Genomic DNA, 17,792 nt, shown 5'->3' with positions numbered 1-17,792 from the left:
TATTTTGTTTGGGTGCCTTCATCAAGGTATGCGCAAAATGTAGGCGGGCACCCAAACAAAATGGTGGTGGGGAAGCAGAGAAAGGAGCACGGCCCCACAGGTGGTGGGGGGGGGGGGGTAATAGGTGGACAAGGGAGGGAGGGCACACCAGAAAATGGGGCGGAGGAATGGCTCGGAAAGGAGAAGGAAGTGGTGGAGAGCTGGGGGAAAGGAGACAGAGGGATGGGGAAGGGAGGGAGAACAGGGAGTGGGCTAGCAGAAACCGGAGAAGTCGATGTTAATGCCGTCCGGTTGGAGAGTGTCCAGATGGAATATTAGGTGTTGTTCCTCCAATTTACGAGTGACTTGTGTTTTTGAAATGAGACTGTGTCTATATTCTAGATTCTTGTTAGGTGAAAAAGTATCTTTCTCTCAAGCCGTTTTAAGAATTCTGCACATTTCAATGTAACCGCTCGCCCCCAGTCTTCAGAGAATAGAAAGCTATACTACTCAATCTTCTCCATATACCAAATGGCTGGATGATTATCTGAAGATGACCAAGATCTTAGCTGCGGCTTTTTCCCCGCACGTCATCAATATTGCGAGCTGGCTGTTTTTATTTCACTGTGTGAGGGGTTTTAATTAAAAAAAGTTCAAATGAGTTGAATAAAATGAACTGCAAGGTCCAATTGTAAATCTATTTTTAATACATATCGAAGAAGCAAATTCACAGAAGATTGAAAGCCCCCAGAGTTCATGCATATTAATGACTGGGTTACTGACTCATTAATTCCAAGTGTGCTGATTGGTTGGTTTGTCAGCATTTATTGCCCATCACTAATTGCCCTGAAGTGGTGCTGGAGAATTTTAGAAGGCATACGTGGGTATAATTTAACAATAGAGAAATGTGGTTTAAAGGAAATTGGGCCAAATGCACGTAAATGGGACTAGCCTCATTGCTCAGGCTGGGATGGCTTCCATGACTTGAGGAGTCGACCACATTTCAATCCATAAAACACAAAAGCCTGCAGACACCGTGGTTGAAGCAAAAGCACGATACTGGAGAAACTCAGCAGGTCACACAGTATACTTAGCAAAGACAAAGATGCTTCGCCAATATTTCGTGCTTGAGCCCTTCATCAAAGTATGATACCTTGATGAAGGACTCAACCCTGAAACCTTGGTTATGTTTCTTTATCTCGGCTATGTAAAGTACACTGTTTGACCAGTTGAGTTTCTCCATCCTTGTGTTTTTGCTTTTTACTCAGACCTTGAAGAAGGGCTCAGGCCCAACGTTTGGTTAAATATGTTGACCTCCTATGGACACATTCCTGTGTTTTTACTGCAATCACAGTGTCTGCAGACTTTTGGGTTTTACCCCAAATTTATGGAGTTACCCAGAGTTACCAAACTGAGTAAAGTTGGCAGTTCATTGTCCTGGGGTATTGCTTGTGTTCCTGTGTGAGCCATGCCCATCCTCATTACAGTAGGTGTGAGCACTACTGGGCAATAGCACTGGATGATGAAGATTTTGCTTCCTGAACACGGTTAACATAGCACCTTTACAGCGCCAGTGATCGGGACCAGAATTCAAATCCCACACTGTCCGTCATGAGTTTGTATGTTCTCCCTGTGTCTGTGTGGGTTTCCCACCGTTTCCTCTCATTGTTTGAAACATACTATGGTTGTAGGTTAATAGGGCGTAAATTGGGCGGCATGGACTCGTGGGCCGAAATGGCCTGTTACCGTGCTGTATGTCTTAATTTAATTTAAATTTAATTTCATTTAAAAAATATAATTTAACACTTTTGGGTGTATTTTGTGGCATTTGAGCTGCTGATCATGAAAATTGTCTTAAATTTTACTATTAGATCTCATTTTTAGATATAACCTATGTTTGAGATTTCCTGTCATATTTTGTCAACTCGTATATTGCCTACAAAGCAAGCTGTTTTGTCATTGAAAATTAATTTTCTGCATTTGCACTTGGATCTCTTCTCTGGTGACCTTTTTGGAGTTAGTGACGAACATGGTGAATGGTTTCACTAGGACATTGCAAACATGGAAATTCAGGGTAACTGGAATCCATCAATGCAGGTTGATTATTGTTGGACACTGACGCAAGAGACATCAGATACTGAGTACAAACGAAAATCAACAGGGAAACATTTTTAGATCAGTGCAACATGTCAGCATCATTATGTGATTAACCATGCTGAATTCAAAAAAGTTAATGTTTCTCTAACTTCCTACGTAATATGGAGAATCTGAAATTATCTTTGTGTTCAGCTTGAAGTTGACTCTCATAATCCCTAATTAATTTTCAGGAAGCAAAAACAGGTGGGGGGGGGTTTGACTTTTACACAGGTCATGCAAACACACCTGATTTTTGGGCAATAAAAGAGGAAGAATCACCTTACACAAGTATATACAGAAAGTTGAATCGTGTAAGCAGAAAGACTCGTATCCATTGCTCTCTGAATAGCGACATATGAGTGCATTCATTGGGTCATACAAAGGCTACACTCTCAGCCAATCACAGTCATCCTACACTACACTACATATACACATTGGTGATAGAATCTGTACTATCACGCCCTGACAACAGACCCTCATCCCTTTTGCTTGCTGCCCACTGGAGCTTATGACATCCTGACAGCAGTCCCTCACCCCAGTGGAGCTCCCAGAGCCTTGGTCAACCCCCCCCCCCCACCCCCATCCATGCTCCCGAACACAGATCATCACCCTGGCCGCCCGCCCATCTGAGCTCCCGACCGTGGATCTTCACCCTGGCCACCCATCCATCTGAACGCTCAACGCCCCAGCTAACCGCCCATCCAAACTCCCAGTTGCGGATCCTCTCCCCGGCTGCCCGCCTATCAAAACTCCAGATGCCCCGGCTGCCTGTCCATTCGCGTTCCCAACACCTTGAATAATGCAGATACTTACGAGATCAAAAGTTTGACCTGTGTAAAAGTTGACCCCCACTTTTTTTACACCAAAAAAGTGGTGTAAAATTTTTGACAATTACACAAGTATATTGATGTGTTAGCACGAGATATATTTTCCTTTTACAAATTTTCCGTGATCAACATCCAGAGGTTAGTCACATGATACAGACCATCAGTGTGGAATGGTCGGAGGATCTTGAACTGTGGTCTTTATGGTGGCTGAACCAGTCTTCAGTGTGGCCTTCTGCAACATTTTCTCCTGGACAACACCTTGCACATTCTCAGGCAGACCAATGTACAATTCCCACCGAATCAATGATCTAGCAGCACTTGACATTAAACTGTAGGGAATTATATTACATAATGTCTGAAGCTTTGATCGTGTTTAACCCATTTCCTGTTTCAGATTAATTTCAAGGGACATTTGTCCCAGAACATTTGACTTACTGCAAATATGCTGGCTGAACTATTTCAGAAGGATCTTGACAAAGATCACTGGGAAGATTGACATTAACCATTAAAACATGAGATACAAGTCATGAGAATTTCAGCTCTGGCAGCTAGATGTTTGACATTGACCACCAGAAATTCAACATTGGTCACTGGAGGTTTGACAGTGGCCACTAGTTCCAAATAGAGGCTGGAATTTACAACTTAATTGTTCAATTTCATACAGCACCCACTTCATGCAAGTGTCCAAACTCAATTTTCTACCCACTTGCACTCTAAGGCGATCACTTAATATCTATATGAAATTTATATTACACAAGTCTTTTTGGAAGGCAGAAAGAATTGAGAATGAAATAACTGCTTGATCCCTGATGCTTGCTTAAAGGTGCTGGTGATTTCTTGGAGTAAGTAATAGTTCCTCAATTAATCATTGAACTTATCAGGCAAATTCTGACTGACTAGCCAAGTGATAGAATTGAATCTGGTCTGTGCTCTGAGAGGCCGAGATTCAAATCCATGTCGTTATAATACACACATCTGGATACCAAAAAATATAATGGTCCTTTCACTGAAAGCAGTGTATCAGGAAGGTTTGAAAAAGATAAGAAGCATTCTAGTTGCAAGCTTGTGTTTGTGTATAAAATATTGCTCCATTCTGAGATTGAATAGTATACATTTAAGATCTTTGGTTCAAAATAAAGCTGCCTATTTAAAAATGAAAGTTGTTACTGCTGTTAATTATGTTCAACTCAAGCTGTGGGCACTGTAAAGAACTTTTACTGAACTTACTGTGGTGCGAATTGGATTGGAATATTTCTTAGGGGTGAGACGGTAAATGTAACATTCGTCACACACAAGTGTGCTTCAGAGGGAGAGGGGAATGCATTTTATTGAGAGCAATAAAAGTCACCCAAACCCAAAGAGAAAAGCCAAATTATATTTTAATATTATGAACTAGGGGAAGACGGGCTTGTGACAATAGACCACTGGTGGAATTATTTGAAGAAACAATGTGTGATGCGTATGAAGGGGAATTGTGTTACGATCAAGTTTATTGTCATCCGATTGTACAAGTACAACCCGATGAAACAGTGTTCTCTGGTCCTTGGTGCAAAACACGCAGACACACAACCAGACGTAACACACCGACACAAACAATACACATGCAGGACAAGTTTTCATACATGCAAATAAATAAATAAATAGATTGGGCCTCATGAATATTAGGGTCTCGTTTAGTGTGAGCATTCTCACTGCCCATGGGAAGAAGCCTGGTGCTGTTAAAAGATGCTGTGTGCAGGGTGGAAGGGGTCCTCAATGATGTGCCCCCCTCTCTTCAGAAAACAATCATGGTAGATCACGTCGATGGGAGGAGGGAGACTCCATTAATCCTCTCTGCAACTCTTACGGTCCTGTGGATTGACCTCCAATCCATTTCTCTGCAGCAACCGTACCCGCACTGTGATGCAGCCAGCTAGGATGCTCTCGATAGAGCTCCTGTACGAGGTTGACATAATGGTGGCTGGTAGCCTTGTTCACTTCAATCTTTTCTTTTTCAAATATTTTTATTGATTTTTACATTATGCATAGCTGAAAAGTACAGTTATATATTGTATTGCATAATTCAAGAGAAGAAAAAAACCCTTATCATCCAAAACCCCTACCATTAAGTAAGGTTAAAAGTTGGCACGTAGGAATCAAGTGACAACAACCTGGAGATGGCAAGCACAGCACCAACGCTTCAGAACAACCCAAATTCTTTAGGTTCTAGTAATAGTCCATGAGGAGGCCCCACATCTTTTGGATGTTAATATTTGACTCTTTAATGGCATATCTAACTTTTTCTAAACTTAAACACAATATTGCTTCACCATTGTGTGTGTGTGTGTGTGTGTGTGTGTGTGTGTGTGTGTGTGTGTGTGTGTGTGTGTGTGTGTGTGTGTGTGTTGTGTGTGTGTGTGTGTGTGTGTGTGTGTGTGTGTGTGTGTGTGTAGGTGGAGTATAGTCTTTCCATTTAATCAATTTATCAATGAAGTAAAAGATAAAATTCAATTTCGAATTGGAGTCAGTAAAACTTCATCTTGAAATTATCCGAAAAGAGCAATTAGAGGGCAAGGTTCGAATTTGAATTTGAGAATCACCGATAATGTTTGAATATATCTTTGCAAAATTTTTCTAAACTAGAGGATTTATATCTGAATAAAAATGAGGCAAATTAACTGTTGACATATGTACTCTGTTAACCACTTTAAATTGGAACAGCGTATTAATCAGATTACAAATAGAGCCCCATACCTCATTCAAGAATGAAAGATTCAAATCCTGTTCCCAATCATTCTTGATTGTAACTAATGAGGCTATCCTTAAATCAAACAAATTATTATAAATAAACCTTGATGAGAAAGTTGTAAATCAAAATATGTATCAAGGATGTCTGCTTCAGGGATTCACGGAAAGACAGGGATCTGAAATTGATAAAAATGTCTAACTTGTAAATATCTAAAAAAATGAGTGTTTGGTAAGTTAGATTTTATCACCAATTGTTCAAAGGAAGCAAAATTATTTCTTATAAAACACTTGAGTCTTCTTAGGAAATGCAGTCACTGTTGCGCCTTCCTGACAAGTGAAGAGATGTTAAGTGTCCATAATAGATCACTAATTAAGTGAACTCCAAGGAACATGGTTCTCTCTACTCTCTCCACTAGAGAACTGTTGATGTGTAGTGGAGGAATGTCATTCCTGGTCCTCCTGATTCCATGATGATCTCCTTTGTTTTGTCCATGTTGAGATTCAGGATGTAACTCTTGCCCCATATCACGAGATTTTCCACCTCTTCTCTGTAGTGCGACTCAACATCGTTTCTGATGAGGCCAACATGATGACAATAAGACAAACAGTGCAGGAATGTACAGTTAAAACAATGCAAGAACATCACCTTTTGCCTATGAGAGTTTAAGAGTTTGATACAGCAGGGAAGAAACTGTCCTTGATTCTGGATGTTTGTGATTTCCAGCTCACTTATCTCTGTTCAACAGAAGTGGGGGAAGAAGAGAGGGTGACCGGGGGTGGGACTGTGCCTTGAATATGTCGGCAGCTCTCACGAGACAGTAGGAGGTACATACAGAGTCGACGGAGGGAAACTGGGTCTCCACGGTGGCCTGAGCTGCAGGTTCTTGCGGTCCTGGGCAGAGCAGTTCCCTCACTAGGCTGTTATGCACTCAGACAGGATACATTCTAGGGTGCAGATGGAAATTATATTTTTTGGCTTTTGTGAAAACCAAGGGTGAAAGTACGAACTAAAATCAAAACAGATCATTCTACAGCCAGTTTGTGTGAAGGTTACTCTATCTGTCCATGTAGCTTACCCAGGGATTTTGTGCATTAATGTGTATGATAATGAAGACTTATAAATATCCAAAGCCCGGGGAATACTCTGCATCCTGTGAGGAATGGACCAAGATTCACTTGCTCCTGGTAATAATATTCTGACTTCAATATTAAGGATTTCAACATTTCTGCTTGGCTCACTGAGAAAATAAATAAATAACACTGATACCCCAGTTGATATCAGATTATGTAAAAATTATCCTTGGAGGTTACTTTAGCTCAAGAATCAAAATAGGCATTATGTAGACATGCACTCAGCTGTCTGTTTGCATGCGTGGGGCCCCCACCTCATCACTGCCACCCTGATTCCTTTACACTGAACACTCTCCTCAGTCCTGATGCAAAGTTTCACCTTGAAATGTTAATTATTTTTCTCTGCAAAAGCACAAATCTGGAGAAACTCTGCAGGTAAAACAGTTTCCTTTATATAACAAAAATAAAGGTACATAGCAAATGTTTTGGGCTTGGCCCCTTCATCAAGGAATCACGTGGTGATTGCGAGCAGCGGGGATTCCAGATGGGGGGCTGTGAGAGAGAATCCCACAGAACTCCCTTTGGAGAGCAAAGGAGATCTTCAGGGTGGGTATCCCTTGATGAGATTTCACAGAGTTATGCTGTCGGCAGAAGTAAAACGTGAAAGTCTGCAGATGCTGTTATTGAAGTAAAAACACGAAGCTGGAGAAACCCAGCAGGTCAAACAGTGTCCTTTATGTAACAAAGGTGTGCTATTTTTCTCCCACTTATGCTGCTGGACCCATTCAGTTCCTCCAGCAGATTGAGTTTGGCATCTGTTTCTCTGCAGTTTTAATTCAAATTGCAGATTGGTCTGGTTTGAATAAAAAAAATGATGTTCAAATTTCAGATTTATTGTCAGAGTACATATATGACATCGCACACAACCCTGAGATTCCTCTTTCCTGCAGGCAGGGCAGAATTACCTCTTATTGGTAATGCAAAAAATAAACTGTACACAGCGTAAAACATGTAAACATACAAAGAACTGTAAACAAATTGACCGCAATACAAAGAGAACAAAAAGAAAAGTGCACAAGTAAGAGTCTGAGTTTGGTGTTGAGGGTTCCGATGGTGGAGGGATAGCAGCTGTTTCTGAACCTGGTGGTGTGAGACCTCTTTCCTGATGGCAGCAGTGAGAACAGAGCATGTGTTGAGTGGTGAGGATCTTTGATGATTGCTGCTGCTCTCTGATGGTAGCATTCCCTGGGTGTGCTCAATTGTGGGCAGGGTTTTTCTGTGATGACCTAGGCTGAGTCCACTACCTTTGTGAGGAATTTACACTCAGGGGTATTGGTGTCCCCACATCAGACCATGATATACCTCTGTAGAAATTTGGCAGGGTTTCTGATGTCCACAAACTCCTGAGGAAGTCGAGGCGCTGATGGACTTTCTTCACAATGCCATTGGTGTGTTGGGTCCAGGAAAGATCCTCTGAAATAATGACTCCATAGAACTTAAATTTGTTCCCCCTCTCCACCTCTGATTCCTCTAATGATCACTGGATTGTTTACCTCTGGCTTTCCTTTCCTGAAGTCAACAATCTGCTCCTTGGTTCCGGTTAGGGCCATAAGAAAGAGAACCATCCTACTGAATGTGTTGGGCTGGTATCAGCCTTCGTTCATATTAGCTGTGGCTCAGTTGATCAAGCTCCACCACTGAGTTTGAGTTGTGGGTTCATGTCATGCACCAGAGTCTCAGCTGCAATGCAGAGAGAGGGCAACACAGATGACATTTTACATTCTGAATGAGATACTGAGCCAAGGTCTCATCTTCACTCCATGGGATAAGGAAGAGCCATGGTCCTGTCTTGAGGTGATCTTCCATTTATACTTAAGTTAATACTTAAGCCTCCACAAACAAGCAAAAAGCCAATGCAAGAGCTCTGTGGGGAAGAACCATGGTTGAGAATCCTTCTGCAACTGAACATTGAGGGGCTGAGATTGGTGGGGAAGTCCCTGAAATAAGGGAAAGTAACTGTGGTTACTTAGTGGAAATGTGCTATAAAATAGTTAACATTACAATGAACAGTTATAAAATGAAGACTTGAATATCAACTCTTACACTCCACCTTATTTATTATTGAAGATTTATTTTCCATATTGCAGTCAGTTTGTTTGTACTTTCCTTTGTTAAAACTTCTCTCTTTTGTATCTTTTCTTAAGTACAGTTTTCTGAACTACCGATAAGTAGAAATTCTACCTGGCCAGCAGGAAAAGAATCTCAGGATTGTATATGATGTCATGTATGTACTCTGAACTTTGAAAATAAAAGACTTTGCACCATTTAACAAAGTTCAAAGTTCAGATTTATTGTCAGAGTACATACATGACATCACATGCCACACTAAGATTCTTTTCCGGTGGGAATTTCTGATTTTAGTAACTGGAAATGGAATTCTAAAGAAAGAAATGTAAACAAAGTGACTTTGTAATACAGAGAGAATAAAAAGAAAATCAATAAAGTGCAAAAGTCAGAGACCTTAAATGAGGCCCTGATTGAGTTTGTCATTGAGGAGTCTGATGGTGGAGGGGGAGCAGCTGTTCCTGAACCTGATGGTGCGAGTCTTGTGGCACCTACACCACTTTCCTGATGGCAGCAGCGAGAATAGAGTGTGTGCTGGGTGGTGTGGATCCTTGATGATTGCTGCTGCTCTCCGATGGCAGCGTTCCCTGTAGGTTTTAATTTTAATTTGAATATACGGATATGACACCATGAATGTGAAAAGTACTTGCACCGTATATATTTATTGGGAACAAAGTCTGTTTTGAAATTAAACTGAAGTATGGGTGGAATGCTTAGCACAATGCTATTAGAGCGGCAGCAACCCAAGTTTGAACCCGGCGCTCTCTGTAAGGAGTTTGTTCGTTCTCCGCAGGTCTGTGTGGGTTTCCTCCCACATTCCACAAATGAATGTGTTAGTAGGCTAAGTGGTGATATGGGTGTATTTGGGTGACGTGGGCCGGAAAGGCCTGCTACCATCTTGTATCTCTAAATTAAATGATTTTATTTTATAATTAAAAGGAAGACATGTCTCATGATTATTTTGATGCCATATGCGCTATTTCCAATGTTAATGCAGTGTTCATGTTTCAAAGGAATTTCCAGAGGCTGCCAAACATTTTGTGGCATCCTGAATGAGGCCTCAAATGCGAGTTATTCATTAGCCCGGTTAAACAGATCAAATGCTGACTGGGACACAAGAACTAGTAGTAGGAGTAGGTCTCTGATTCAATACAGTAACCTTCCTGCTCTAACCCATATCCCACCCTTCCCTTAATACTCAGAACACTATCCAAACATTAGCATTTCCCACCAGGATCACCACATAATCATAATAATTGATGCCATCATCATGTCCTCCCTCCAGTGATAAGGAAAGAAGGGACAGGGGATTAGTGCAGAAAAGTGGTGGTTCTATCAGAACAACCACAGAACGATCTTGAATTGGAACTTTTAGAACTGTTCGTTAAAGCACTTAGTATTTTATTCAACCCATAAAAAGCCCTTTTCCAATCAATGTTTCTGCATCAGGTATCTCTAACCTATTAATCAGATTTCTTTTCATTTCACTATAAGTAATTGAATCATGATAAGGTAAAATTAGGGTCTCAACTCAAAATATTAACTGTCCATTTCCCTCCATGAATGCTGCCCAAACTGTGAGTCCTCCTTTAGTTTGCCTTTTGCTTTGAAATCCTATTTTGAATTCAAGTTCAAGTTTATTGTCACATGTACAAAGATCCAGTGATCAGGCTTGAGTGACCAGTCCAGCTGGACATCTCGCACATAGTACAGTTTACGTAAAGCAGCAAGGAGGACACAGTCTGGAAGTGCAGTGTTGCAAGAGAAAGATCAGTTGGTGTGGTAGAAAGGAAACTTACTGCTGTGAGATTCATTCGAAAACCTGACATAATTTTTGAAAAGATTTAGACATACAGGCCCATGAGATTTAGACATACAGGCCCATGAGATTTAGACATACAGGCCCATGAGATTTAGACATACAGGCCCATGAGCCCCTGCTCCCCAAATACACCAATGAATGTACAATTTCTGTACATTCTTTGAAGGGTGGGAGGACCCAGAGGAAACCCACGTGGACACGGGGATAAGGCACGAACTCTTCACTGATAGAGCTGGATTTGAACTAGAATTGCTCTAACCGCTGTGCTAACTGTGCCGCCCAGAGTTTCGTTTCGGGATGAGACTCCTGAGGTCAGATGTGTGCAGTGATAAGTACACAGTGCCGCTATATTTGCAAACAAGGCCAGCAACATACAAGTCCTCGTAAAATCGTGCCTTGTATAGACACCTCCTGTGATAGTACAGATCTATCACCAATGTATATAGTGTATATAATGTATATAGTTACAGTATCTAGACTGTGCTTACAGCGATTGGCTGAGAGCTAAGCCACGCCTATTGTCTGGGCCATAAAGGGTTGTGTCCCTCGCCAGGTCGGATCATTCCAGACTGGTTGGCCACCTGTGAAGAGCTCCTGTCTTTTGCTAATAAAAGCCTTGGTTTGGATCAACAAGTCTTTGATTCTTTCGACGAGCTCTACACCTGTGGAAAGGGATTAATTATCTATCTGTCCCAGCATGGAGTTGATGAACTGATTTACGTTAATTTGGAAAACCAAGCCCCACAGGAGATTTAAAAAGTAATAAATTGGAACCTCCATCCACGAACATGGGTGCTGTAGTGAAGAAAAGAACCAAATAAATTAAACTGATGTTCCTATTCTCTTTGACACATCATCCCCTTAATTAGTGGTGGAGCTACTGGCATCCAGCTGGATGTGCAGGTGTGAAGGAGAGAGACACACACTTCTGCACTCAGTCACAGATGTGGAAAGATTTATTGATAGTCTGGCTGCACTCTGTTTGCTGATTGAAATCCAACTTCCCTGATAAATGTGATGGGGGGTGGGGGTTGGGGGGGAAGGATTTCAGTTTAATTGAAGATCACAGATCATAATGTCAGAATAATCTTTGGCAGACTTCTCCGTCACGTTAAGTAATCATAGAGAGAGGCCTCATCCTGCCTCGGAGTTTCAACTTTTGGTTGTTTGTCTTCCTGCAGCGTGGGATTCAAAAGGAAATGTTCCAAGCACAGGTTGCTGGCAAAGGGGCCGGTTGACTCACCAGGGAGCTGGCTCACCATGAGCTGAGATGTAAATGTCAACAATGATTAGTATAGTTATACTGTGTTGAATAAACATAGAACAGTACTGTACAGGAGCGCTTTTTAGCCCACAATTGCTGTGCCAAACAAGATGCCCAAATTGAAATAAATCTCTTTTGCCTGAGTATGATCCATGTCCCTGCATGTTCATTTGTGTATCAGGAAGCCTCTTAAATACTTTTGTCATGTCTGCTCTGTAATAGGGTGAGGCTGGGTTAGAAGCAATTAGAGAGGAACAAGACACTGTGATTGTAATTAATGCACATACTGTAAGTGTTGGAGGAATTCACCAGGTCTCGTAGTATACCTCGGAGGCAAAGATATATAACCGATGTTTAGGACCTGAGTCCTTTTTCAAGGGATGAGTAAAAAACCTGAATAAAAAGGAAGTGAGAAGATAGGGCAGGGGAAAGAGCACAGGCCAACAGGCAAGGGGCAATAGGCAGATATGGTTAGTAGGCCACCATGAGCATCAGTCTCCATCCATCGAGGACATGTACAAGAGGCAATGACTCAAGAAAGCAGCCTCTATCCTCAAGGACCCCTAGCACCCGGGCCATGCCCTCTTCACTCTGCTACCACCAGGAAGAAGGTCCAGGAGCCTGAAGACGAGCACTCAACGGCATAAGGACAGCTTCTTCCCCTCCACCATTATATTTTTGAATGGATAATGAATCACAGACACAATCTCACCTTCTCCTATTATCTTGCACTATTTATTTTTGAAATGTAATTTATAGCAATATTTACCCTGTAGTGCTGCACAAAACAGTGAATTTCATGACATGCTTGTGGAGATTTGACTGTTTGTACTGGCGGGCCCGCCCTCCGGGGTCTCCCTACCTTAGCTCCTCCCTTGGTCCTTCCCATGTGACCCCTCTCCTTCCTGCTCATTTTCCTAGCCTAGACCCAGGCCAGCAGTTTCTTGCTCAATAAAGCCTATCGTTCCCCTCAGTCTTCTGTCTGTGTAATTGTTGGGCTACTGATAGCGCCCAACAATGTTCATGACAATTCTGATTCTGATTCTGATATCCCTCAACATTCTACACTCATGAAAACCCAGGTCCCCCTGTTCCTGCAGTCATCTAGCGCACACAAACACACACACACGCACACACACACGCACACACACACGCACACACACACACACACACACACACACACACACACACACACACACACCCACACACATACAAACACACACACACACACACACATACACACACACACACACACACACACACACACACACACACACACTCCTCCAACACAAGTTTGACACATGTTTGTTCAGGGGCATACTTCTCTAACGCAACAGCATGGTTAGTGTAGTGGTTAGTGCAATGCTGTTACAGCGCCTGTGATTGGGAGTAGGGTTTGAGTCCCGCTCTGTCTTTAAGAAGTTTATAAATTCTCCCCGTGTCTGTCTGGGTTTCCTCCGGATGCCTTCCCACCCTTCAAAAATGTATGGGGGGTGTGGTTTCAAGTCAATTGGGTGTAATTGAACCGCATGGGCCAGAAGGGTCTGTAACTGTGCTGTATGTATGTGTGTATGCAACCCTTTCTGATAAACATTTGTCAGGCATGCCCCCAACTGCTCCGCTCGCAGAGGAGAACCATTCAGCATCAGGCTGAGAGCCTCGAAGACTATACCTCAGGAACACAAGACTGGCAGGAGATGCAACACTCATCAGCCCCCCAATCTGTGTCCTCCTTCTCATCCATGGGAGCCTCTGAAGACCTCACTAGAGCCATCTCAGAACTCATCAACTTGGTGGAAGCATGTCAGTGTGACCCCAAAGGGCTAACTAAGAAGGAGATGACTTCAGAATAATTCAGAGCCATTTTGAGGCGTTTAAAGGGAAACAGATGCAGTAATTTTAATAAAGCCAATTAAATATGCTTTTATTGTAATCACTTTCAAACATTAGATATCTCTTCAAAAACTACAGTTGTGATAGAAATGACCTTTTAAATATTTAGTAGTGCATTTACTGTCCCCATTTTGGAGACAATCTTCCACAAATGGACCCAAAAGTATTTCAGATATCGCTTGGAAAAGTCAGGTTAAACTGGAAAAAAGTTTTGGAACAATGCAAATTAATTGAGTGATTCAGAAAGTGTTTATGAATGAAGTGGAATGGTTACAGAGAGCCACAAAAACAAGATGTGATTTATGCGTGCACAGTCGAGATTTGGAATGTACTGTTGCCCTGTGAATGGATTTGAGAGCCATCAGCTGTATCATTCTTTGTGTTGTGTTTCTCGTTATGAATCACTTTATCTTTGACAAGTTGCTAAACATTTTCTGCCAGAGGGACATGTTTTCCTCAAGGACTTGTAGTTTGAATGAATAATTTATAGAAGGCAGTTTCATTGGTGGGAATAAAGGGGTCTCAAACTATTTACATTCATGGCAACTTTTAGTCTTTCTTAATATAAAGAAGGATTTCATGTCAGAAACTTGTCTTCTGCATTTTAGTTTTGCTCAATCCTCTTAGAGCTGATTCTATTGCTCACCCAAGCAGAGTCTAAATCTCTTCCCCAGCAGTTATCCATGGGTGTCAGTCTCAGCAGGGTCAACTCCTGATTCAACAAATAGAAGCTGCTATGTCAGGCAGTGTCCATGGGTGGAAATGGTGCACGGTGAACATAGCGGTTAGCGCTAATGCTATTGCAGCACCAGCAATCTGGGTCTGAATCTGGTGTTGTCTGTAAGGGGCTTGTATGTTCCCCCATGTCCCCATTCCTCCAGATGCTTCGGTTTCCTCCCACCCTTATTGGGTGTAATTGGGCAGTTGGATCTGTGGCTAGAGGGGCTTGTTATTATGCTGTATGTCTCAATTAAAAATTTAGTGTTTCTAGTTGGGACCCTTCACTGAGAATGATTGGATCGCGATAACCATATAACAATTACAGCATGGAAACAGGCCAATTTGGCTCTTCTAGACCACACTGATCCAAGTACCCTCCTCTAATCCCAATTACCAGCACTCTGCCATTATCCCTCCATCTCCCTCCCATCCATATACTTATCCAACTCTTTCTTAAATGACAAAATTGACCCTGCCTCCACCACCTTTCCCGGAAGGCCATTCCACATAGTTACCACTCTCTGAGTAAAGAAGTTCCCTCTCATGTTACTCCTAACCTTTGCCCATCAACTCTCAACCCATGACCTCTGGTATCCATCTCTCCTACTCTCAATGGGGAAATCCTTTCCACATCAACTCTATCTATCCCCCTCATTATCTTAAACACTTCTATCAAATCCCCTCTCAGCCTTCTACGTTCCAAGGAATAAAGACCTAATTTACTCAATCTTTCCTCGTATTCCAGATGCTGAAACCCAGGCACCATTTTTGTAAATCTTCTCTGCACTCTCTCTACCTTGTTAATATCCTTCCTATAAATCGGTAACAAAGGAAACCAACTCGAGACACTGACCAAATCTACTCTTGATGGAACTGGACCTGTTTAAACCCTCCAATTTCTATTTGCTTAAGATTTCAGCATCTTCAGCTTTTATGTTTCTCCATTCTTAATTATCTGGTTTACAAATCAATACTACAACCTTTATTACCTCAACATGCCTTAATCTGAACCCTATAATAGCCCCCACAAACTGCAAGGCTCCTGAGAGGTGGGCACTCTCCTGGCTGGACCCTCAGTATGGGATGTTACTTCTTGGCTGAAGTCCCAGGACAGGCCATTATTCGGCTGACTGGAGTCTAATGGCCTGTTTCTTTGCTATATGATTCAATGCCTCTGTGCTATTTTTAGCTCCAATGACCTGGGTTCTATTCTGACCTTAGGTGCTGTCTGTGGGGAGTTTACAGTTTCACATGGGTTTCCTCCAGATGCTCCAGTTTCCCACAACCTAAAGATGAACCAGTCAGTGCACTGGCTACTAAATCACACTGATGTAGATGCGCAGCAGAAGAATTGCGGAAGGAGGCGAATATTGATGGGAACTTGGGAGAGAATAGATTACTGTGAAATACGTGAGAGGTTTAAGATAACTATAAGATTGGCATTCATGTACTAAATGGTCTTCTTTTGTGATAAAAGAAATATGGAACAAATAGAAACTCAATCTAATAAATATGAAAGAAAATTATACATTTCATGCCATCCTCTCAGTGTATTGATCCTTAGATTTTTACACAGAGATAGAGTTGTGAATCTGTGTTGAATTAAGTACATCAGCTGGAACTTCAACCTATTTTATTTCTTGCAATTGTCAGACTGAAAGAAGTATGACGAGGTCTAACTCTGCAATGGTTTTGGACAGCAGTGCATGAGTCAGGATATGAAAAATGACAGAGAGGAAGCCACAGAATGAGAACTCACTGGAATGTAATCAAAGATCAGATTGCTTCTGTGTAGTCACGGATGGCATGGAATAAGTTACAGACTGAAATATACAAGGGATTCAAAGGGTTTATTTGCAGAATAATGGAGACCTGGGAATGAATTACAATCTGGAATTGAATTGAGAGGGTTTAGATATTGCATAACCGATAACTTTGTGTGAGCTACAGGCTGGAATTTAATCAAGGGGATCGGATAGTTTATGTATAGCATAATGGATACCTAGGAATGAGTTATACACTGGAAACTAATGCAAGGGATCAGATAGTTTAAATGCAGAATAATAGATGCTTTGGAATGAATTACAAGGCTGTGATTTAATTGGGTGGATCAGGTGATGGTAATCTTGGAATTAGTTAAGGACCAGAATCTAACTGAGGGTTTTTGAATAGTTTATATATGGAATGATGGTTACCTGGGAGTGAGCAACAATCAAATTGAGAGAAAACAGATGAATGAGCCACAGCTAGTTTGCATGTAGTTGGGGAAAACTGTGGTCATACAGGAAGTAACAGAAGAATGAAGAAAGCATACTCAGTGAGAGGAGCTGATGCCACATAGCTCCTTGGAGTTCACTTAACTAGTGAGCTATCATGGGCACACAACATCTCCTCACTTGTCAGGAAGATGCAGCAGCGACTGCACATTCTGAGAAGACTGAAACGGGCAAGGCTGTCAACCTTCTACAGGAGCTCTATCAAGAGCGTCCTGGCTGGTTGCATCACAGAGTGGTATGGTTGCTGCAGGGAAATAGATTGGAGGTCAATCTGCAAGACCATAAATGTAGCAAAGAAGATCACTCACCACCCCCCCCCCCCGCTCCCCCCCCCACCCCCACCCCAATGGCGTGATCTACTGGAATCGATGTCTGAAAATGTCACGCAAAATCATTGGGGACCTTTCTACTGTGCACACAGCATCTTTCAGCTGCTTCCATCGGGTAAAAGATACAGGAGTATCAGAGCCAGCACCATCAGGCTGAGGAACAGCTTCTTCCCACGGGCAGTGAGAACGCTGAACACCCTGAGCCCGTGCTGCCCATTGTGGGGTTATTTGGAGACTGTAAATTACCCTTAGCCAGAGGAATGAGTGGAGAGAAAAAAAAAGAAAATCACAAAAGTGCAGACACTATGGTTGAAGTAAAAACATGATGCTGGAGAAACTCAGCAGGTTAAGCCGTATACTTTATACAGCAAAGATAAAAGTACATAACTGACTTTTCAGGCTTAAACGAGTGGAAAGTTGAAGAATTTAACATTTTAGGGATGACATGGTTAGTATAATGCTGTTACAGAGCCAATGACCTGGGTCTGTAAGGATTTTGTACGTTCTCCCCGTGCCCGCTGGGCTTTCCTCCGGGTGCTTCAGTTTCCTCCCACCCTTCAGAACATACCAGGGTTTTAGGTTAATTGGGTCCAAATGGGTGGCACGAATTTCATGGGCTAGAAG

Source organism: Narcine bancroftii, chromosome 2 (assembly GCF_036971445.1).
Source record: "Narcine bancroftii isolate sNarBan1 chromosome 2, sNarBan1.hap1, whole genome shotgun sequence".
Taxonomy (NCBI): domain Eukaryota; kingdom Metazoa; phylum Chordata; class Chondrichthyes; order Torpediniformes; family Narcinidae; genus Narcine; species Narcine bancroftii.
This window is presented reverse-complemented; position numbering follows the sequence as displayed.